Genomic DNA, 23,641 nt, shown 5'->3' on the forward strand with positions numbered 1-23,641 from the left:
GGGGACCAGTGCTGAATGGTGCACGGTCAAGGTCTCTTCGGTGAGGATGGTTGATCCTGGGAGTGCGGTTCGATCTGGCGTGGGCAGAGTTAAGTGAGCTTTAAAACTCACTTAACTCTGCCCCATTGTGGGCGGGATCCAGATCGCAACATCTCGCGAGATGGCGTTAGATCTCACAAGGTGTAAAGACCATCAGGAGAAGCCTCTCCCCGGATCTACCAGCTGCGTCCCCTTCCAATTCCGGCTGGTAAATCGCACCCTAGATTTCCTATGTTTTTTATTGGCTGCAAAGCACTTTGGGACATCCTGAGGTCCTGAAAGGCACCATAAAAATGCAGGCTCGTCTCTCTGGAGTGCTTCATGAACAACCACCTCACATTGGACATGTATCCCAGTGGCCACCATTTTCACACCAGCACTAACAGTTCATGTTCAGTAGACTGAGTGTATGAGTGTAGACTGGGGCAGCACGGTAGCATGGTGGTTAGCATAAATGTTTCACAGCTCCTGGGTCCCAAGTTCGATTCCCGGCTGGGTCACTGTCTGTGCGGAGTCTGCACGTCCTCCCCGTGTGTGCGTGGGTTTCCTCCGGGTGCTCCGGTTTCCTCCCACAGTCCAAAGATGTGCGGGTTAGGTGGATTGGCCATGCTAAATTGCCCATAGTGTCCTAAAAAAAAGTAAGGTTAAGGAGGGGGTTGTTGGGTTACGGGTATAGGGTGGATACGTGGGTTTGAGTAGGGTGATCATTGCTCGGCACAACATCGAGGGCTGAAGGGCCTGTTCTGTGCTGTACTGTTCTATGTCTATGTTCTATGAGTGCAGTAAACAGTCACGTGCGAACACTGTCAGTAAGGTTCAAATTCCTCTGATCCCATTTAAAGTTTAGGTTTTTAACCCGACCCTTTGAAAAATGTTTCACGATGTTTTGTCATCGAGGTAAAATCTGGGCCCAAAATGTGAAATTGACTGCCCGTTTTTGTGTGCGATTGGCTTGTAATAGACCGATCAAGAAGGTAAGAGCCCATGGAATTTAGGGTAATTTAGCAAATTGAATCCAAAATTGATTTAGTGGCAGGAAGCAGAGGGTGTTGGTCAAAGGTTTTATTGATGACTTGAAGTCTGTTGCACTGCTGGGATCGGTTCTGGGTCCCCTGCTGTTTGTAGTGTGCATTAATGATCAAAGGGGGAGGTATCATCAGTAAGTTTGCAGATGACACAAAAATTGGTGGTGTGGTTAAATAGGGAGGAGGAAAGACTTAGATTGCAGGATGATATAGACGAGCTGGTCAGATGGGCAGAGTGGCAAATGGAATTTAACACGGAAAAATGTAAGCTGATGCATTTTGGGAGGACTAACTAGACAAGGGAATATACAATGAACGGTAGGACACTAGGAAGTACAGGGAATCAGAGGGACCTTGGGGTGGATGCCCATAGATCCCTAAAGGCAGTAGGACAAGTAGATAAGGTGGTTAAGAAGGCATCTGGGATACTTGTTTTCATTAGCCAAGCCATAGAATATAAGATCAGGGAGGTCATGATGGAGCTGTATAAAATACTTGTGAGGCCACAGCTGGAGTATTGTTTGCAGTTCTGATTGCCACACTATAAAGGTAAAGTCGCCATAATCCCAGATGACCAGAGACTTTCTTCTCCTTTGAGGGGGAGAGCTGACTGGTGGTGGTTTAACCTGAGGATCACCACACCTCAGGCGAGGGGTAAGGTTGAGAACGATGTGATTGCACGAGAAAGGGTGCAGAGGAGATTCACCAGGATGTCGCCAGGGCTGGAGTGTTTCAGCTATGAAGAGAGGCTGGATACACTAGGGTTGTTTTCCTCAAGCAGAGAAGGCCAAGGGGGAACCTCATTGAGGTGGACAAAATTATGAGAGACATAGGGCGGAATGCTCTGCAACGGCCGTCGGAGGCGTCGGAGGCCGCTCCTCGCCCCCTATTCTCCCCCCCCCCCCCACCTCCCCCGGGGGGGCTAGGAGCGGCGTTCCGTAAATCTCGGCCGCCGGGCCTTGACGCTGGCATCATGGGAAGAATGTGCAAATTCCACACCTGAAGAAGGAGCCGTGCTCCGAAAGCTCGTGTTTGAAACAAACCTGTTGGACTTTAACCTGGTGTTGTAAGACTTCTTACCAAATTCCACACGGACAGTGACCCGGGACCGGGATCGAACCCGGGTCCTCGGCCCCGTGAGGCAGCAATGAGAACCAGTATTTATTCCTCAGCACACATCACAAAAACAGATGATTTGGTCATTCCAACATGTAGGGTCTTGCTGTGGACAAATTGACTTCTATGTTTCCTACATTTCAGCAGGGACCACACCTCAAGGGTACTTCATTGATGGTAAAGTGTTTGGGGACGTCCTGAGATTGAGAGAGACTCTGTAGAAATGTTGAATGTATCGGTGTTCATGGTTTCCTTGACCTGTTCATTGTTCACTCCATACCAGGCTGTGAAAGATGAAAGGAGATACAGCCAATGGTGTTTACACACTTAGGACACAACAAGCATTGTATTTTGGGGTGGGCACAGTAGCACAGTGGTTAGCACTGTTGCTTCACAGCTCCAGAGCCCCGGGTTCGATTCCCGGCTTGGTTGAATGTGCGGAGTTTGCACATATCCCCCCCGTGTCTGCGTGGGTTTCCTCCGGGTGCTCCGGTTTCCTCCCACAGTCCAAAGATGTGAAGATTAGGTGGATTGGCCACGGCTAAATTGCCCTTCGCGTCCAAACAGGTTGGGGTTACGGAAAGAGGGCGGAGGCGTGGGCTTACGTAGGGGGCTCTTTCCAAGGGCCGGTGCCGACTCGATGGACCAAATGGCTTCCATCTGCACTGTAAATTCTACGATTCGGGAGCAGGGTTTTTCTCTTCTGAAAAAGTTGCTGCTACTTGTTAGGGGTGTATGAGTAATTTAAAAACCCCAAAAGGTTCATTCCAATGTTCCTCCTGAAACAGTGAAAATCTCAGACAGAAGTTCCTGAGTTTATGTCCCTGGGGTTGTCATTAGCTCGAAATGATGCAAGCAATTTGCACAGGTTTCAGCATCCAACATCAAACAAGTTGCCCGGCCATTAGCATGTGGCTGTCTGTGGGATCGTGCTGTGCACCCATTAGCTGCTACATTGCAAAAGACGCCACACTTCTAAAAGTAACCGGTTGAGGTTGATGCCAGTCACATCAAGCTGCGACACAGAGAACTAGGCCTCTGTGATGATTTTAAACCTCGATACATCACAAAGTCTGACATTTCATGTTCAGGGGTAGAAAACCCATGAAAGATTAATCAAACTATAATTACTAGTGACTTAAGTGTTTTGTTTTAAAAATGCCCTTTAGGGACGGAAATCTGCCGTCCTAGCCGACATGTGACCCCACACCCACAGCAATGTGGTTGACTCTTCAATGCCCTTGGGCATAGACAGTAAATGCTGGCCCGTCCAGCGACACCCACATCCCACTAACGAATAAAACCAAATCTGCTTTCTAAACTCCAACCATTTAAACGCAGGCCTTTCTCTTTTCGCCATTGTCCACTCCAAACTGTTTTGACCCCTATGACAACAGAGGGTGAAGTAGAACACGCCTTTTCCCAATCAAAACGTATTTAACCATTTCATCTGTGCATAACAAGGAGTCACTCAAACAAAGGCTTCTTCAGGAAAGAAAGAGCAAATTTATTAACCACTAAACCAAAATAATGTTGAAAAAGTGACATCTCGCACACACGGGTATCAGCAGGAAGGGAATTTAATTTAAAAAAGAACATATGCAGCGTGATTTAACCACTGCATTGTGCCCGGCATGGATCTGGACGTGCAGGTTAAATAACGGAAAAGGCCAACATCTAGATTCATGCCAGGCGTGAATCAGTTTGCTATCTAACCGACCCGTTTCCAATGGCGAGTCCTGGATCACGTCCAAGTATGACGTGCATATCACTAACCTTCATTCGCATTAATTTCCATCTCATTAGAGAGAGTGAAGTTGAATGCGGTGGCCTCCCGGGAATTAACTGGATCCCCAGCGAGAAAGCACGCGGGCGCCGTTGTGTACCTCCTTTTTTTTAAAAACGTGAAGCTGGCGCAATGGCTGCTGAAGGGAAGCAGAGGAGGTGAGTCGCCGTTTCCATTTTTCGGCAGGCAGCCCAAGGTCACAGGAGCTGCTGCCCCATTGCTCGGAGATTTTTACATGTTGCAGCCAGGTTGTATTATGGTTGCGGACAAATGTGAAAAGTGTACGTGATCTCGGTTCACCGGTAGATTTCTAGTAAAGTTTGCTTCTAAACCAGGCAATTCTCTCTTCCAAAAGAGAGAGGGAGAAAGAACAGCACTATCAACCTGTCTGTGCTGCTGAAATATTTCCTGTAACTTCTCTCTGGAGTGGCCGGAAATACTTCAGCCATTGTGCAACTCCGAGCAGGTTTTGTGGATCTGTCTGTGATAGCCATTGTTTCAATATACAATACTTTACATTTTTAACGCCTCTTTCTTAGCCAGTGATGAGTTTTGATGGGTCTCTGAAATATGGGAAAAGTCTCTCTCTCCACACTCTCCTGGGAGTGATTTGTTTGTTTTTCACCTTGACATTTTTAAGTAGCATTTTTAAGTAGCTTGTCTCATTTCGAATTGCTAAATTTTCAGTCAGCTAAGAAGTTAAAAAGTTGCATTTTGAAAAATTAGGGGCCTACCATGGAAAAACATTACGACTCCCTCCATGAAGAAACACCTTCTGATATCAATTCTGTAGTTACATTTTGTTAGTTTGTCATGTGTCCCCCTCGCCATGCTCACATGGTTTTAACTTTCCACATTAACCCTATCCACACCTCTTCCCTTCTGATCAAACCTCCAGAGTCACCTCCAATGGCCCTTCTTTTCCAGGAAGCAAACTTTGGTGCTTCTGCATACCTCCAGTTCCTGGCACTAGGAATTGCTCTCCCACTCTCTGGGGTCTTCTTCACAATGCCTTCAGCTTTTCAAAGTCTCTTTTATTACAGCACAAACTGGGCAAAATACTTGCTTGAGGCAGGATCTGACCAGAAGGCTGTGAAGTTTTATTGTGACTCCCTCAAGAGGGAATTCAGTTGTGTTGCTTCTGTATTTCAATACCCGATTGGCTTTGTTGATTGTCCAGGCTGCCTGACATGCTGAAGAGAACCTCTGTCCTTTTAGTTATTTGCAGTAGGAAGTGAGACTTCAAAGCACTGAAGGCTGGGCTTAATAATTTCTGCCAATAACACTCCAATTTATTCCAAAATGCAGGTGTATATTTTGGGTGCTAAGTTCTGCTGCAGCTTCCATTAATGTTTCATTTCACCTTGCTGGCTGTTTTGTGAGAACTGACACACAATCATTGGGCAAATACAGCCGTGGGCTTGGTGATGCCAATAAACTCTGACCGCTCACCGCCTGAATTCACATTTGAGCAAGAGGATGATCACTACCTTTAGGAGGGGATCCTGGAGGATTTCTGCATTACAGACACAAAACGGCTCGGTCAATGGCGAATGTTGCCGGCAGTTTCAATCGACATCCAAGACCAGGGTTCACAGGAAGGCCTCCACATAATCCCCATACCAGCAGTCTCAGCACCAACCACAACAGAACCGCCCCCCCCCCCCCCCCCCCCTCCCTCCCTCCCCACCCCCCAGCCTCCTCAGAGAGAGGGAACATCCAAAAACGAGCAAAGGGAAACAAATCTCTTCTTAAGCTGGTGGAGGCAAAGAAACGAGAGGATAAAACGTCGCAGTGAAGAATTGCCATCAAAACCGTCCTCCCCTTTCACCTCTTTGTACACTCTTCAATGTTAACTTTGCAAAAACATCACAGGACAGGGATTCCGATTGGTGAAGTTCACATATAAGTATGTAATGTGTTCACAATACAGTGTATCTGGGCCATAACTTCCAGCACAGTCGGTTTGTCACTCCAGTCCCAGTTACTTACCCTGCATTGCAGCCCCACCTTCACCCCCCTCAACGTTCTGACCCAAGCTGACTGAGAAAGGTGGGCTTCTGAGACCCTGTGCCGAGAGCCCTTTTTATTGGCACAAACTGCCGGAAACAGGCAAATTCAAATTTCAAGCCACTTTGAGAGACTAAGTGTACCAGGCAAGTGGGCAGGATGGAGGGGGGGGGGGGGGGGGGGGGGGGGGTCACTATTATAGTCACCCAAGAATCATAAGTGGTTTTAATTCTTCAACGTTTTCCCAGATGACAATTGCTTCAAGTCAGTCGAAGCCACTGCAGTTTGCAATTTAAGTCTGAATTTTGGATGGTTCTCGAAATTGTGCAATGGAAATTTGAACTTCCCAAGCGGGCAAGTGTGGAAATCTGGGGAGAGGAGGGGGTTCCCAGTGCACCTTTGGGGACCTTCCAGGGGTACCAAACGCTCAGGATATCAGAACTCATGAGCCATCATATGGTGTTGAACACATCAGGTTATGACTGCGTAAAGCTATCGCCTGCAGACAAGTTGGTCCGTGTGTATCAGTTGTTAGACCTGATGAAATTCATGTACACATTTTTAAAGCAATTATAGTGGTTACATTCAATCCAGGCGCCCAAATAGCTTGCATTAAATTAGAAACATTCGCATTAATTGCATTCTGTCACTCTGTGTGTCAGACTAAAAGCTCCACTGGACCACTATTCTGACACACATTATAATTGTTCAAAAGGCATTGCATGGTGATCAGAAGTTACAACTGACTGGGCCCTGGGAAATGTCAAGGACTCCAGCACACACTGCTCAATGTGTCGAGCTGATAAGCAAATCTTTGGCTTCGGCTCCGAAAGATTCCCAGCGGAGTCGCTCAAGACATGAACCATCATATCACCGACGGGCTGCGAAATACATTCCTTGCCCTGATTATTCTGTGCAGCAGCTCAAACAAAGAGTTTCAGAAACGTGGAATAAGTTCAGGGACCGGGTGCACACATGGCATCCAAGTCGAGGAGCACTGGCGATACAGGAATATCCACAGCGCGCGGGTCTAAAAATCAGAACGTTTTCCATTGGCCAGGAAACATCTCGGGGATGAACCTCACCCTCTTAGCCACCAGTCAATCAGCGGGCAAAACGGGAATAGCTGCTGCTACCCACTTCGTGAATGAAGTGAGGGGCAACTCACCGAAATCTGTGTTCAACAATACAAAAACTGCTGAGAGTTGATGGAGGGGGCTATCATTTCCATTTGACTCCAAATCCAATATTATCCTCAAAATGTCTTCTAAAACCATCTTGGAAATTAAATTTTAATAAAATATTAATCTGTTGGAAAGCTGAAGCCTACTGTAAAGAGCCTAAGAGAATATTTCAATCTTCCCTGGTGTGCAATGTTTGATAAAACTAAATTTCTCATTTACTTATGCGATTATTTAAATGCAATGAAATTGGAGTAAGGTTAATTAGCCCATGTCCTTCATTGGCCCACTGTGGGCTTATCTCACACTGCATTTACTGCATGTTATCAGGGGCTGCTGGTAAGTATCTTGGGAAGGGATTTAATACCTTTATTGATCCACGCTTCTTACCCCCTGTGATAACGTAGATCCCCTTCTTGAAAGGCTGGAGTGTTGAATTCCCCCACCCGCTTCCACCTAGTAAGGCCCCCTCCCCGCGCCCCCGGGTTCGATCACGGGCAATGTCAACCTGGTCCCCAGGCACCTTGGCACTGCCAGCCCAGCACCCTGGCAGTGCCCCCTGCTCGTCTGATATTGCCACCCTGACACTGTGGCAGTGCCAGAATGTCAGTGCCCAGGTGCCAGAGGGAGTGCCAAGGTGCCACCTCTTCCCTATCCCCTACCACCCGGGGACCCCTAATTGCCTGGGAGATCCCACAGGTGCCATTCTGACTGGTCTCCCAGGCTGATAGGTCACTGGGAGAATCCCGTGAACATATATTTAAATTAACCTGATGGCTCATTTAAACACACAGATCTGGATCATGCCCAGTGAGGGTGAGATCCAGATTGTGACGTCGCAGGAGATTATGTTAAATCCCTCGAGGCGTTTTGAGTGTCGCAAATCTCACGAGAGATCTCTTTCACGAAATTCAACAGCCTTGTCCTGACACTGAGATAGATGCAGCGAGGCGGCTAAATGACGCCCATTGTAACATTACTTTGGGCAGCACGGTAGCACAGTGATTAGCACTGTAGCTTCACAGCGCCAGAGTCCCAGGCTCGATTCCCCTCTGAGTCACTGTCTGTGCGGAGTCTGCACGTCCTCCCCGTGTGTGCGTGGGTTTCCTCCGGGTGCTCCGGTTTCCTCCCACAGTCCAAAGGCGTGCAGGTTAGGTGGATTGGCCATGATAAATTGCCCTTGGAGACCAAAAAAGGTTAGGAGGGGTTATTGGGTTACGGGGATAGGGTAGAAGTGAGGACATAAGTGGGTCGGTGCAGACTCAATGGGCCGAATGGCCTCCTTCTGCACTATGTTCTAAAAAAAAAATTACACTCGAGATAGGAAGAGGGAGGGCAGCACAGTGGTACAGTGGTTAGCACTGCTGCCTCACGGCGCCGAGTTCCCAGGTTCGATCCTGGCTCTGGGCCACTATCCGTGTGGAGTTTGCACATTCTCCCCGTGTCTGCATAGGTTTTGCCCCCACAACCCAAAGATGTGCAGGGTGGGTGGACCTGCCACGATAAATTGCCCCTTAATTGGAAATAAATGAATTGGGTACTCTGAATTTATTTTTAAAAAGATAGGAAGAGGGGGAGGATATTTATCCCCTCGAGATTATTCCATCATTTAATGAGATTACTGTTTCTCTGGCACCCAAAGGTATATGTACCTCCTCAGTTTCCCCCCATCCCGCAAACAGGTGCTTACTTATTGTTAAACATAATATTGCAACTGTACAGAGTTGCTGTTTTTAAGCTAGTGCACAATATCCTACCAGTTTTTTTTCTCTCTTCGATATATATATATATTTTTTTAAATCTCTGTACATAAGTGTAAATATACTATGTTCAAAAACACAATCAAAAACATTTAATGAGGGTACAGCTGATCTGTGAGTAAACCTCAATAAATTGTTATAATCAATGTGGATCAATGTTCACGGGCAAAGTTTAACTTGGCACCGTTGCCATTTGCAAAAGTGAGTTCCAAACTTCTCCTGACCTGTGTGTGGAGACGTAATTCCGAATTTCACTCCTGGACAGATGTAGCTCGGATTGTTTAAACTGTCGCCTAGACTGACAAATACAGATTAAATTTAGTTAAAAGGACCCCTTAACTATCAAATTAGAAATGAAGGAAGAGACTCAGTCAGCGAACAAAGCAATCACAGAGAAAGCCTTTCGCTCATTGCTTACCAGGTCCTCCGCCTAGATTCCTGAACTGACTGGTCCAGACTGGCTAGACTTGTAATTGGCTGCCAATACTCAAAAAGTTATGGGGCTGGATTCTGCGATTTGGAGACTATGACCCACGCCGGCGTGGGAACAGTTGCGTTTTACGCTAGGAAAGCTGGTGCAAAACAGCCACCGATTCCCTGTTTTGCTGGGGGTTAGCAGGGTGGCAGCGTACAGCACCCGGCTCGAGCTGCTGATATGGCCTGGGGAATTGCTGGGCCCGTGGGCGCGCATGCGCACGGTGGCGGCCTGCGACGGCCGCGCTGTGCAACATGGCGGCAGCAGCTCACTGACCCGGTCCGCAAAATAGTCCCCCCTCCCACCCCTCAACCAGCTCGTGCACCCTGGGCTGCCGCACCACAGTGCCCCCAGCCCAGAATAAGTCCACCCCTGCCCATGGATAGGCCCTTCTCCGACTGTGGCGGTGCTGGACCGAGTTCGCAGACGCTACGCTGAGTTCCCGACCGGTGAGACCACACATGTCCCACACCGTCGGGAACTCGGCCGGTCGGGACGGAGCATTGGTGGGGGGGGGGGGGGGGGGGGGGGGGGGGGGGGGGGGGAGGGGGGGGGGCCTCAGCCAATGGCCTGAGGCCGTGGATATGTGGTACAGCGTACGCCGCTTTGGAGGGGGCGGAGTATCGCGGAAACACGCCACCCCTGATTCTGTCGGGAATTTGGATTCTTCGCCATCGGCGACCGGAGCATCCAGCCCATGGAACGTCTAGAAACTTGGAACTTGCATTACATTGTAAATGCTGCTCCTGTGTGCAAACGACTAGGTTCATCCAATATTCTTCCCCACCGTTCGGATCTGCACGTTACTGATGGTCTTTCACCCCTTCCTTGCCCCTAGTCACTGCGCTCAATACAAAAACTGTACCTTCAAGCCTCCGCTAAATTTTTCTGTGTTAAGACTCTGACTGGCCACCATATTAATAATAATCTTTATTGTCACAAGCAGGCTTACATTAACACTGCAATGAAGTTCCTGTGAAAATCCTCAAGTCGCCACACTCTAGTCGCACCTGTTTGGGTACACTGAGGGAGAATTCAGAATGTCCAATTTACCTAACAGCACGTCTTTTGGGACTTATGGGGGGAAATCGGACCACCCGGAGGAAACCTACGCAGACACGGGGAGAACGTGCAGACTCTGCACAGACAGTGACCCAAGCCAGGAATCGAACCTGGGACCCTGGCGCTGTGAAGCAACCATGCTAACCACTGTGCTACCGTGCCACCCAATAATCTCGATTCCTTGTAGGAATTACACCTTTAAGACTCCTGCCTTCCAATTATTTCGAGGATTAGCAATTTCAAACCTGAAATGTAATGTCGGCGTGCTGTGGCTTTGGAAAAGGGAATCATGCCATCTGCACCTCTCCTTAACAAGGCTTTTGTTAAGCAAATTACTGGCATATTACACATTCTTCATGCACCAAAGGTTTGAGCCTCGCAAAACACTCTACATCTCTTCCCAATAGAACAAACAGCAACTGGAATCCTCAGACTGAACACATCCAAAGATCGTTCTTTGGACAAATTGTCAAATCAAGTTGTCAGGCCACCTAACCAATGCAGGTGGAGCAATCAGTTCCTTAATTGATTGAATTAGGAGCTCAATATCTGCATTAATGATGGTAGAGTTTCTGCCAGAACAAGGGAAGTGTTTGTTCTGTAATAATAAGGTTTGCAGCCTTCAGGATCTGATGATATTCATAGGCACACTCCAGAACTCATAAATATGAAATCAGAGATTAAAGTTTGTATTTGAACTTGTTTCACAGTTAATTGCGACCCAAGACTGAATGAAGAACCTTATGAATGTATCCTAACCAGAAAAAGCAGTCCTTCACTGCTCAATTCCAGCATCAGCCTGGATTATTATCTGGCACTGATCTAGGGGATGTCTCTAAACTGCTGTCTTAAGCTAACGAGAACATTGCTTTCATGGAAGTAAGGGAACATCTGGTAAAAGCTGACGTTATAGTAATGAAAGAGTTTGGATTGGATTGGATTGGATTTGTTTATTGTCATGTGTACCAAGGTAAAGGGCAGCACGGTGGCCTAGTGGTTAGCACAACCGCCTCACGGCGCTGAGGTCCCAGGTTCGATCCCGGCTCTGGGTCACTGTCCGTGTGGAGTTTGCACATTCTCCCCGTGTCTGCATGGGTTTCGCCCCCACAACCCAAAAATGTGCAGAGTAGGCGGATTGGACACGCTAAATTGCCCCTTAAGTGGAAAAAATAATTGGGTAATCTAAATTTATATAAAAAAAAATTTTTAAAAAATGTGTACCAAGGTACAATGAAAAGTATTTTTCAGGCCGAGTACATCAGGCTGGACAAGATTAAGTTTGCCCTGAGGGGGCCGGTACAAGGGTTCTTCCGGCGGTGGCAGCCTTTTCTCGATTTCCTGGCGGAGAGGTAGAGGGTGGTCAGACTCAGCAGCAACCCGGGGGGTCGGGATTTGTTAAGGGGGTTTGTTTTTGCGACGGTGTGTTTGCTATTTTTTTTTTCTTGCATTGTTATTAGTTATTAATTTATTATTTTGTATTGGGGGGGGATTTCTGTTTCTGTTTCTGTTTAGTTTTACACCATGTTTACTTTAACTGTTGGGAGAAAATTTGTTGTTGAAAAATTTTAATAAAAATTATTTTTAACAAAAAGTATTTTTCTGGGAGCAGCTCAACAGATCAATAAGTACATGGGAAGAAAAGGGAATAAAAGAAAATACGTAATAGGGCAACACAAGATATACAATTTAACTACATAAGCACCGGCAACGGTTGAAGCATACAGGGTGTAGTGTTAATGACGTCAGTCCATAAGATGGTCATTTAGGAGTCTAGTGAAAGGGGGGAAAGAAGCTGTTTTTGAGTCTGTTCGTGCATGTTCTCAGGCTTCTGTATCGCCTGCCCGATGGAAGAAGTTGGAAGAGTGAGTAAGCCGGGTGGGAGGGGTCTTTGATTATGCTGCCCGCTTTCCCCAGGCAGCGGGAGGTGTAGATGGAGTCAATGGATGGGAGGCGGGTTAATGTGATGGACTGGGCGGCGTTCATGACTCTCTGAAGTTTCTTGGCCTGAGCAGTTGCCATACCAGGCTTTGACGGAGCCCGATAGGATGCTTTCTATGGTGCATCTGTAAAAGTTGGTAAGGGTTAATGTGGACATGCCGAATTTACTTAGTTTCCTGAGGAAGTATAGGCGCTGTTGTGCTTTCTTGGTGGTAGGGTCGAAGTGGATGGACCAGGACATATTTTTGGAGATGTACACCCCTAGGAATTTGAAACTGCTAACCATCTCCACCTCGGCCCCGTTGATGCTGACGGGGGTGTGTACGATACTTTGCTTCCTGAAGTCAATGCCAGCTCTTTAGTTTTGCTGGCATTGAGAGATTGTTGTCGCTGCTGCACTCCACTAGGTTCTCAATCTCCCTCCTGTATTCTGACTCGTCGTTATTCGTGATCCGACCCACTATGGTCGTATCGTCAGCAAACCTGTAGATGGAGTTGGAACCAAATTTTGCCACGTAGTTGTGTGTGTACAGGGTGTAGAGTAGGGGGCTAAGTATGTAGCCTTGCGGGGCCCCGGTATGTTTGCCGCCCCTTTGCGACCAATGCCAACTTCTGGAAGTTCAACCAACTTGGTTGAAGTGGGGAGTCCTGAGGCCACAGGGAGGAGGGGGGGGGGCACCGAGGGGGCTCACCACCACCTTCTCAAAGGGCAATTAGAGATGGGCAACAAAAATGTTGGCCCAGCCAGCATCACCCACATTCCATGAAATAATTTTTCAACAGTCCAATTGCCTCCCAGTAAAGGTCAATATTCCATTTCCATTCTTACTTGCTCACTGCAACTAGGTGCTAACATCTTGTGAATCCTGTGAAAGTCAATCTAAATCGCTGGGGAAACAGTGGTCAGCCATCCTCCACCCACCCAGGCTTCACATTATCGGAGAACCAGAAACGCGAAAGTGGGGGGGGGGGAACAAAAGAGAAAGAGAGAGAAGCAAAGAAAAAAGATAGACAAGCAGCGAAACAAGGAGGGAAAAGGAAAGTGCGAAGCCAGGGTAACTTGAGTAGTCGTGGAAGAGTCTGGAAAGGTGAGTCAAGAAAAGGTTTATTTCCTGGAAGAACGTCTTTACAAGTAACAGTCCCAGCCCCAGTCAGAGCTACCTTGCCGCTCGGCTCCAACTGAGCCGGCTTTTATGGTACTGAATTAACGAGCACATTGATGGACCTCCGCCCCTCCGCAGGGGGAGCTCGTACTCCTCGCGGCAAACTGAGGGCTTAATCGGGTCATTCCCGTGGCTCTCGTGGTGGTTATAACATCCCCCCCCCCTCACGGGAAGGCACGGTGGTGCAGTGGTTAGCACTGCTGCCTCACGGATCTGGGTCCAATCCCGGCCCCGGTTCACTGTCCGTGTGGAATTTGCACATTCTCCTCGAGTCTGCAAGGGTCTCACCCCCACAACCCAATGATGTGCAAGGTAGGTGCATTGGCTACGCTACAATTGCCCCTTAATTGGAAAAAAATTAATTGGGTACTCTCAAGTTATTTAAAAAATAATATCCCCCCCCCTCCCCAGTCCCTAAGTCACTTTTAAGAAGGGAGAGCAGGATGCCTACTCCTCTTTACCCGCAGTTCCACTTCCAGTGGCTGTGGGTCCGGGTTGGGTGTGTATAGCATGCCGGAGAACATCATTTCCGTGATGACCATCTGGGAGGTACCGCTGATACTTGTTCTCTGTCACAGTCACCATCGGAATCCTCTGATGCCTGGGTTTCCATCTCAGAGTCGGAATCCGTCGCCACGGGCCCCATCTGCCAGGGTGTTGGGGCTGGAAGACGGTTTTTCCGATGGGGACTGTCCCAACGCCAGCCCCCTGCTCCTCAGATGGTCAGGGTGCTTCCGCACCATCTGCTCCCGCAACTTCACCTGGTACGAAACCGGTCCGGTCTGGTGTAACCATTGTCCCTGAAATCCAACGGGCACCGTCCCCAAAGATTTGGACGTACACCACGTCCACAAGTTTGAAACTCCTGGTCCACATCCGCCTGCATTTCGCTTTGTCTCTGCGTTTCAGCCAGTCACAGTCCTGGTGACTCAATCCGGGATCGGCACTGTAACTAACGGCAGCCGAACGGACTGCTGCCCATAAGTAACCGGGATGATTGCTGTGCCCGCTATGGCTAGAGGTTTGCCCACACAGATCACTCTCCTTCCCTCGGTGTCCCCAAACCCTACCCTAGTCATGATCCTCTCAAAGGTCTGTCTGCCTCTTACTGAAACCCCGGCCTCCGTGTCCAATTCCATCTCTAACCGGTGGCCGTTTACCTGGGCAGCAATCCTGATGGAGGCAACTTGTGGCACGGCAACGCAGTGCAATTGCACACCCTGCTCATCATTGGGTTCTTCTAAGTGGAGGGTCCTAGGCCTGGTTGGCATCACCCTCGGGCAGGGCGGCGGGTTTGCTGGCTGAACTGTGGTTTCCTATCCCTGCGGTTTTGAAGTCAAAAATAAGTTTATTTCCGGGAAGAACGTGTTTACAAATAACAGTCCCAGTCCCAGTCAGGACTACCCTGCACTTGGCTCCTCCCTGGACTGGCGTTTATGGTCCTCGTACACAAGGGCTCAAGGTCGTCCCCATGAGTCTCCGAGGGCTAAACAGTCGCACAGATAGAAAATGATTCATTCTGAGCCCCACAGAAATGGGCTTTAACTGCACAGAAGTCTTTGTTCATCACATTATGATCACATTTACATTGGTGCCAAAGGCAGCAGCATTTTCATCTGGCACGTCCCAGCTGCAGGTCTGCCCATGCCAGCTTCGCTAGCCTTTGAGCAAGCTGTGTTGCTCCTAGCTATCTTCTAGCTGCTGCCAGTGTTGAAAAAAATAATTCCTGAGAGACGTTATTGATTATAAAGGTGTGATGCAGAAACAACTGAGCCCCGACAAGCCTGAAGCAAAATCCAGCTCTCCTATCTCGCTCACTAATTGAAATTCCTGTATTAGAAAATCGATACATTTAACTTTCTTGCAACTTCAAAAAAGTGTTGACTGCGCCACACAAACGTGGACCAGGCGTAACCGGGGTGTCTCTCAGGCCTTTGGAGACCCCCCGGATGGTCAGGCTCTGTGCAGTTTGGCGCCCTGGCATTCCTGCTGGCAACAGGCACCTTGGCACTCCCAGCCTGGCACCTTGGAACACCCACCTGGGCGTTGGGTGGCACTGCCAGGCTGATAAGGGCACTGCCAAGGTGCCAGGCCGGCAGTGCCAAGGTGCCCGGGTTCCACGTTACCCGCGCTGGGGATTGGGCCCGGGTGTGCCCTACCTTTAAGAGGTGGGGTGAGAGCGGGCTCGGAGATCCCCTATGAGGCAATTTGGGACATGGGGGGGGTTCTGAAGGCCTCGGTGGAGGCGTGTGGGGGGGGGGAGGGGGAGGGAGGTGGTTCATCAGTGCAGAAAATTAGGTAAGTGCAGCCTCGCCAGGACATACCCAATCGAGGCCAGTAAACCGCGGAGACCCGTGAGATTGCGTACACGCCCAAAACAGGACTGTTCTTTTTGCCCATTAAATCACCCCCATCATTTTATGCACGAGATGTTAAACTGAATCTGCCCCCTCAGCTGGACTTAAAAATTCCAGATGTTGCTTTGAAGAAGCGTGGGGGAGATGCCCGGTGGCCTGGCCAATATTTATCCCCAACATACATCACAAAATGAGGTTGTCTGATCATTATTGCTGTTTGTGAGGCCTTGCTGTGCACAACGTGGCTGCCAATGTTGACTAGTATTGCATGTCGTGCACGTCAAAATGGCGAAACATGCCTTTGAAAAAGGAAAAGAAAGGCCATAATTTCTTGTTGGTTTTTCTAACTTTGTGATAACTTTTCCTGAATGTGTGCTCCTGGATTTTTGGAGACGTCCTCATTAATCATTTTTGAAAGTGTATTGATTTGTCTCGCAAGACTCAATAAGAACAACTACCATCCTTTAACATTAAAATACATTCGCAGATGTCATCAACAAAAGGGACATTGAGACGATATAAGATGATAGAAATGGTGGGCAGAAACCTGTTCAATATAATGGGAGTGTCTGGAAGTGAGAATGGCAAGCGGAAAGGCAGAAGAACGTAGAAGGGGATTCCAGAAAATTGTTTAGAAAAGGAGACAAGCTCCTGAAGTTTTCTATCTTGCACTCATCAGAGCAAATGCAGGATCACCAAATTTCAAAAGGAACAACAATTTATCCTGCGTGAGGAAAGAATTCTGATTGGTTAGCAAGCCAATTCTGATTGGTTGCGGCGATGCCATGGTGAAGGCACCAGGGAGCCTGGGCGCAATTCTGCGGGATTAAAAGTGAAACGTTTGGTTGCAACACCAAGAATAACCCCGCTATTCATTGATATTTTGCCTTTTTTATGGCCACAGGGGGGCGTTCACCCCGTTGGGGCCAGACTTGCTGGCGAGGTGATTTCACCAGAAGGAACAGCTGTTTGCAGATCGGGCCACCATTTTGATCGGCAGCCCCGAACTTTCCCCTCTTTCTGCCCCCCCCCCCCCCCCCCCCCCACCCCAGGTTTTCTGAATCTCCTCCTTCAGCTCTCAACCTTGTGGAAACCCCGAGGAAATCCCTTCACCCCTCTCCCTCCTTCCCCCCCCCCCCCCCCCGCGCCAATTGGAAAGGCCACCACGGGCCTGACCCCTGGCAGTGCCAATCCGGCACCCTTGCATTGTCATCTTGGTACCCTGACCATGCCCACAGCATCCTGTAGCATCACCTGGGAACCCTATTGGTGCCAGAGTGGGGCTGCCGATGTGCCCACGTGGCACTGTCGGGGTGCCAGATGTTCAGGTGCCGGGGTATGCCAGGGTACCCCCTTTCTCTGACCACCTGGGGGTCTCTCATGCCCTGCCAGACCCTCCCGCAGTGCCATAACACCTGGTCCACGTTTGTGTGGATGAGTACTAAATGGCACCCTGGTGACATCTTGCAGGCGTGGCCGTTGAGTCTCAGGTACCGGGTGAATCCCGGTAAATCCACATGCAGGCTCATTTAAATATGCAGATCTGGATCTTGCCTAGTGAGGGCGAGACCCAGATTGCGCCGGGCGGTCGAGTCGGGTGACTCACGATCGGCCAGCACCTGGTGCAGAGCCCAATTTGGTGCAGATCCGGGTCCAACACGGTCGCTGAATCGCGCCCAATCCAATCGGCACCTTTTTCAGGTATTTCTGAAAGTTGGTGTTCTTGAATCTGTACTGATAAGTCCAATATGGAAAACTTTGACAGTATGTCCCTCCTTTCAGCAATACTCAGATTCCCAGAGTGTGAGGACGAGATGGCTGAAGGCATTCCAGCCACCGGTGAAGCGAAGGGAATGTATAGAAATTTATAGGAGGAATGTATAGGAGTACATAGGAATGTATAGGAAACAACTTTACTGTTGCTGCGAACGGAAAATACAACGTTGTTAAAGAAGCAGATCAAGCGTGCTATTGTTCACACACCAGCCTGCGAGCTTCAACTATATCCAAACCACATGTATTGGACTAGTCAGCTCTCGGTATTTATTAAGACCACCAATTAATGTTTCTTGGCAAGTTGACCACCCAGGGATGTCTTGTACCTTTTTAAATCCAAAGGTGTGAAACTGTAGAAACGATGTTCATCATATCATGGTTGGTTTCGGAAATAGCAGCACCGTCCAGGTAAAGTAGGTCAAATCTTGCCGGGGAAATAACAATGTAATAAAGATTAGATTTGATTAGATTAGATTTACTGTCACGTGTACTGAAGCACAGTGAAAAGTATTGTTCTGCGTACAGTCCAGGCAGATCATTCCATACGTGAAAAAACACAGGACGTACATAAATATACATCTTCCTCCTGCACTCTGACTCATCGTTCGAGATCCGACCCACTCCGGTCATGTCATCAGCAAACTTGTAGATGGGTTGGAGCCAAATTTTGCCATGCATCGTGTGTGTATAGGGAGTATAGTAGGGGACTAAGTACATAGCCTTGCGGGGCCCCGGTAATGAGGACTATCATGGAGGAGGTGTTGCTGTTTATGCTGACTGACTGTGGTCTATGGGTCAGGAAGTCGCGGATCCAGTCGCAGAGGGAGGAGCCAAGTCCTCGGTTTTGGAGTTTGGATATGAGCACACACTGTTGCTAATCTATGCATCGATTTAGGACTGATATTTAAGTGGGTCTGTCTGCTTTTAATAATGCAACAGCTGTTGGTGCAATGTCATTCAGCCTCTGTGGTCCAGTACAGTCACAATTTAGATTGCTCCGTCTCATTCCAGCATGTTGTCATTTCTGTTTAGAGGCTTTCTAAGCAAATCTTGTTTTTTCCTTTTCTTCTGTTTTCTCTTTCTCGTAGCCCTATCATTGTTTCCTCTTCTTTACAGATTTTTTGGACCTAATTTGATGTGAATTCTCACTGATTCTTCCCCATTGGTTTCTTTGTTCCATTGCCCATCCTTGAACGGGAGTGGTCATGGAGGTCCCACCATTCGCTGAAGCCCGGATGCCTTGTCGCCACCACAGCCCCGTCATCAGCTCACACCCCCAGCAAGTTACACTGCAGGCGTTCTCAAGCTAAAAGGTGCAGGGCAAAGTCGACATAATGATGCACGCGGTGCGTGACCTTGTTCCAGCATGGTTGGGGCCAGCGGTGCTTTCTCAACGAGTCAACAGCATCTGCATCTTTGTGGCCACAAATAAATACAGGGCCAAGTGAATCTAATCCCATCAGCTTTGCTCAATGTGTTTTCCTGATTTCTCTATGAACTATTGTCAAGAACCCATTTTCCCTTCCAATTCTTGCTGCAATAACAGATTAATGGAATGATGGAGTTTGCCAGAATTACGCGCTGAGTACTCTGCAAGGCAAAGGGATTAATAAACTGCTCCTGCTGGTTTAGCGAGGAGAGCTGTCAATAAAGATTCACTGGAAATGAATTGTGATCAATACTTTGCCTGTAATTAAGCAACTTAAGAGAAGAAAGTGCTTTGGAAGGTCTGGAATAAAAGCAGAGGATGGAGTCTGAATGGCGAACAGGGTGATATAATTCTCAAGCTTTGTGCGTGTCATCCAATACTTCACTGAGATCCTGTAACATGCCTGGGTTTCTCTATTTTTGTTAAAAGATTGACTTGTGTTTCCAACTCCTCCCCTTAGCCTGCAGACATCCTTACTCTATACAGACAGATCAAGAAAGCCCGGTGATTGGATCAAAGGTTTATTGTTTCTCTCTCACAACTTCAGAGGGGAGCACAGCTTGTAACCTCAGCAAAGATCAGGTTAAATCATCGAATAATCATTTAATAATGTCTCCTGTCCCTCTCAGCAGCCTGTCAGCGCTCCCGGGGCCTGGGCAGGAGCTGATATAGCTCAGCTCCACTTACAACAGGCCGACTCCATGTGTGTTTAGCAGTGATTGGAGTGGACTGTGAGATCGAGCCAGTATTGAATCCCTCACAGTTGAAAGTTGAAATCACTTTGGAAAACGGTTAAAAGCAGGACTAAATAGGGACAGTTCCGAGAATGAATAGCCTGTTCTTAGTCCTTAGCTTGACTGTCACTGACTGTTGTACCACTTGGCACTGTTACATCTGTCACAGTAAACACTTTTATTGGCGCCACACAGAGTTTAGCTTTCATCAGTTAAAGCTGTGCACTGGGCTGACACAATAGGGGCGATGGAGTCTGGCCATTTCATGCCTGTCACACGGAGGGATGTTGGTTGCAAACCATTGCCAGAAGGGGAGTCACCCATCGGCCACAGAGTGAGTCAGCCTAAACCGGGCAGGAGGCCAGCTCAGTGACGAAATTTGGGATCCTTCTATAACGTACAGGCTGAATGGCGAACTCGGAAAAGAACGCACGAGAGAATCCAGGACAAACCCCTGGACCTCGGAGAATGGTGCAAATGAGGCACTAGTTACTGGGGGGAGTAATTGAGGAGATTAGATGAAAATGCCAACAAAAATATATTTTTTTTAATTGAGGAGAGTAGAGCAGGTGCCTTCAAGGGAAAGCTGGGTGAACATGTGATGGAGTGAGGATATAATATTCTTTATTAGTGTCGCAATTAGGTTTCCATTAACTTTAAGTTTCCACTGCAATGAAGTTACTGTGAAAACCCCTAGTCGCCACAATCCGCCTCATGTTCGGGTACACAGGGAGAATTCAGAATGTTCAATTCACCGAGCACACACGTCTTTCGGGACTTGTGGGGGGAAACCGGAGCACCAGGAGGAAACACACACAGACACGGGGAGAACGTGCAGACTCTGCACAGTGTCCCAAGCTGGGAATCAAACCTGGGGCCCTGGCACTGTGAAGCAACAGTGCTAACTACTGTACTACCGTGCTGATAGGCTGAGAAAAAGAGGGAAGGGAGAGGGAGGGGGGAGGGTGGACTGCGTGGAGTATAACTACCGGTGCAAAGCATGCGAGCTAAATGACCTGTTTGAGCACAAATTGTGTGTCAGCCAACATTGGATGGTTAGTGTAGTAATCCACGGGAGGCAGGAGTTCCGTCACCACACCAATATTTATTTACAATAACGATATTACAGGAGCAGCTACAAACAGTGCTGCTAGCAGTCCAGTCAACTTAAGACTGGCTCACAAAGCCTACACAGGTGATTATATGGGCCCCCTCAATGAGCTATCATTGAGGGAGCTCATACTCCAATTGGCCAACCAATAAAGCCAATTGGAGTTCATTACAGTTAGACTATTTGGTGTAAGGACACAATGGGCCAAATGGCCTCCTTCTGTCCTGTAAGATGCAATCGGATTGGCCATCAGTGGCCGAACATTCAGCTTCTACCAAGCAATTCCCGAACTCCTCATATTTCAGTCTTGTTTGAAACGTCTCCCCATGACCAACAATTGCAACTGTGAGGGCGTTTCATTATTTGGTCCTTTTTGGCATGTGCTCCTCAACTCTCCCCCTCGAGGCTCAACATGCTTCCTTGTTGCAAAAAAACCCTTTGCTGAAAGATCTACCATCCATCATGGGAAGCTTATAAAGGGGCACAGGGGGGTACGCGCATTGCGCCTTAACTGCATACCTCTCCATTGAAGAGTGCACTGGGACAAATATATTTTCTAAATTGCATAAAAGTTAATTAAAGATTTAAACATGCAATTCACTTTTGATGCTAATTCAATCACAGCATTGACCATTCTAAGATATGTAGGTATAATCTTGATTTTTATTACTGTTACAAAAAGATATTTAAGTTATCAATCAATATTTAAGGTAATATTTATTAAATCCCTGAGTAGAAAGCTAACCAGTCTAGAAAGATTCCTCTATCCCAATTAATGGGGAAACTATCTCAATGCCCTACAACAACCATAACCATGACACGAGAGACACTGGAGTGAATCCAGTGAAAGTAAAAATCCTACTGCATGGTTCGAATATTTATACCTCAGAAGAGCTAAACCAAGGGCAGCACGTGGCACAGTGGTTAGCGTTGCTGCCTACGGCGCTGAGGACCCGGGTTCAAATCCCGGCCCTGGGTCACTGTCCGTGTGGAGGTTGCACATTCTCCCCGTGTCTGCGTGGGTTTCACCCCCACAACCCAAAGATGTGCAGATTAGGTGAATTGGCCACGCTAAATTGCCCCTTAATTGGAAAAATAATAATTGGGTACTCTAAATATTTTTTAAAAGAAGAGCTAAACCAGCAGGAAGCATGTTGAGCATTCATGTTGGACAACATCGCTTGTTTCTTGTCAATATCCTTCAATCTGACTGGATATTGCGAAGTGCAGACCTAGTTTCCAGGATTCTGTTAACAAGTTGTTGAGGGTCAACCTTAAGGTCTCTATCATTTGACTGCACAATCTTACAATTCATCAATCCCTCGCTGAGATGATGTGGGGGCCAATTTCTGTTTTTCTCCAGACTGCCTTATGCTAGCGGATAGACCATAATCTCTGCTGCAGGATGCTGGAGCGCACAATTATTCCTTGTAAACATTTTAACTGTTTCCTTTCGTCCAGCCGATGAATCCTGCTTTTCATTTCAACTCTGCTTTCAATTTGTAATCCCTACTTCGGATCAGAATCAATATTTTAATCTTTTACCTCCTTATTTGTAGCTGGATTCTCTTATAACTTTGTATTTATATCTGCTATCCTTCACAATGGTGTTGGCCTGGTGACTTCCTGAAGCGCCACAGTCCATTCCAGTGCAGGGTGGACAGCCGGGTGGCTCGCTCAGTCATTTCAGAGGGCGGCAGTCAAGAGTCAGCCACATTGGGGTGGGTCTGGAGTCACATGTAGGTCAGACCAGGTAAGGACGGCAGATTTCCTTCCCTGGAGGATATTTGTGAAACGGATTCGTTTTTAACGACAATCGATGACTGTTTCAAGGTCGCCATTGCTCAGACTAGCTTTTACATTGAATTTAAATTCCACCAGCTTCCCATGGTGAGGTTTGAATCCGTGAGCCTCTGGGTCACTCGTCCAGTTGACATCACCACTGCGTCACAATCTCCCACAATACGGTGGCCCTCCCCGAAAAGAGGCACGAGGGGTGGGGGGGGGGGGCTCTCACTGCCCTGCTAGTCGATGGATCAGCCCCCTGTCACCTCCATCAATGTTCTAACTTAATAAACAATATCAGTTGATGAGAAGGAAAATAATGCCATCGTTGAAAAAAGGTTCTATTTTGATCTTTTATGCATCAACGTCAATAATAATTATTCATTTCTAGCCATCCATCTGCAGGATCATCAGGGTAATTAATGGGAAATCAATTGAGATTGGCATATTTACACTAGGGTCAGCAAATATCTCTAAGAGTCTGCAAGCTGATAGCAGCCAAATCTACAACAATTAACCACACCAGGCTGATTGATTCCAAACTTTTCACCAGATTTCAGTTGCGCGGATAATTGATTGCGGGGCTGTATTGAATATAGATTAACCGTGGTCCTGCAAAGTAGTTCTTACTTCAAGTTCGTACCTCCTTATCACGGACGTGGAGAGGCAGGGCGAAGGAATTCAAATTTAATTGGTGGCGTGATGGGACCTTTCTCTGTAAAACCAGCAGTAAATGAGCTTGGACAAGTCAGTGAGGGGTGGACAGGAGCGCTTGGTTATCAAACATGCATCAAGTGGATGATAGTGCTAGATAAATGCAAGTTTTGATTGTTGTGCCACCAGTTCAGATTAGATCGGGGAATGAGTGAGCCTCGACTGAGTGGCGTGTCCCCG

At 47.8% G+C, this 23,641-nt stretch overlaps 2 long non-coding RNA genes across 2 annotated transcripts in view; both read left to right on the top strand.

Moving 5' to 3' along the window:
* Window positions 1-23,641, top strand: part of LOC119956211 — a 200,437-nt gene that overhangs the window by 81,890 nt on the left and 94,906 nt on the right. The gene's annotated exons all lie outside the window — the stretch shown is intronic.
* On the top strand, window positions 3,937-19,447 carry LOC119956210. Its single transcript, XR_005458606.1, has 2 exons — window positions 3,937-4,124; window positions 18,805-19,447. It is a non-coding gene; the product is annotated as an uncharacterized LOC119956210 (long non-coding RNA).

This window comes from Scyliorhinus canicula, chromosome 22, assembly GCF_902713615.1.
Source record: "Scyliorhinus canicula chromosome 22, sScyCan1.1, whole genome shotgun sequence".
Classification (NCBI taxonomy): domain Eukaryota; kingdom Metazoa; phylum Chordata; class Chondrichthyes; order Carcharhiniformes; family Scyliorhinidae; genus Scyliorhinus; species Scyliorhinus canicula.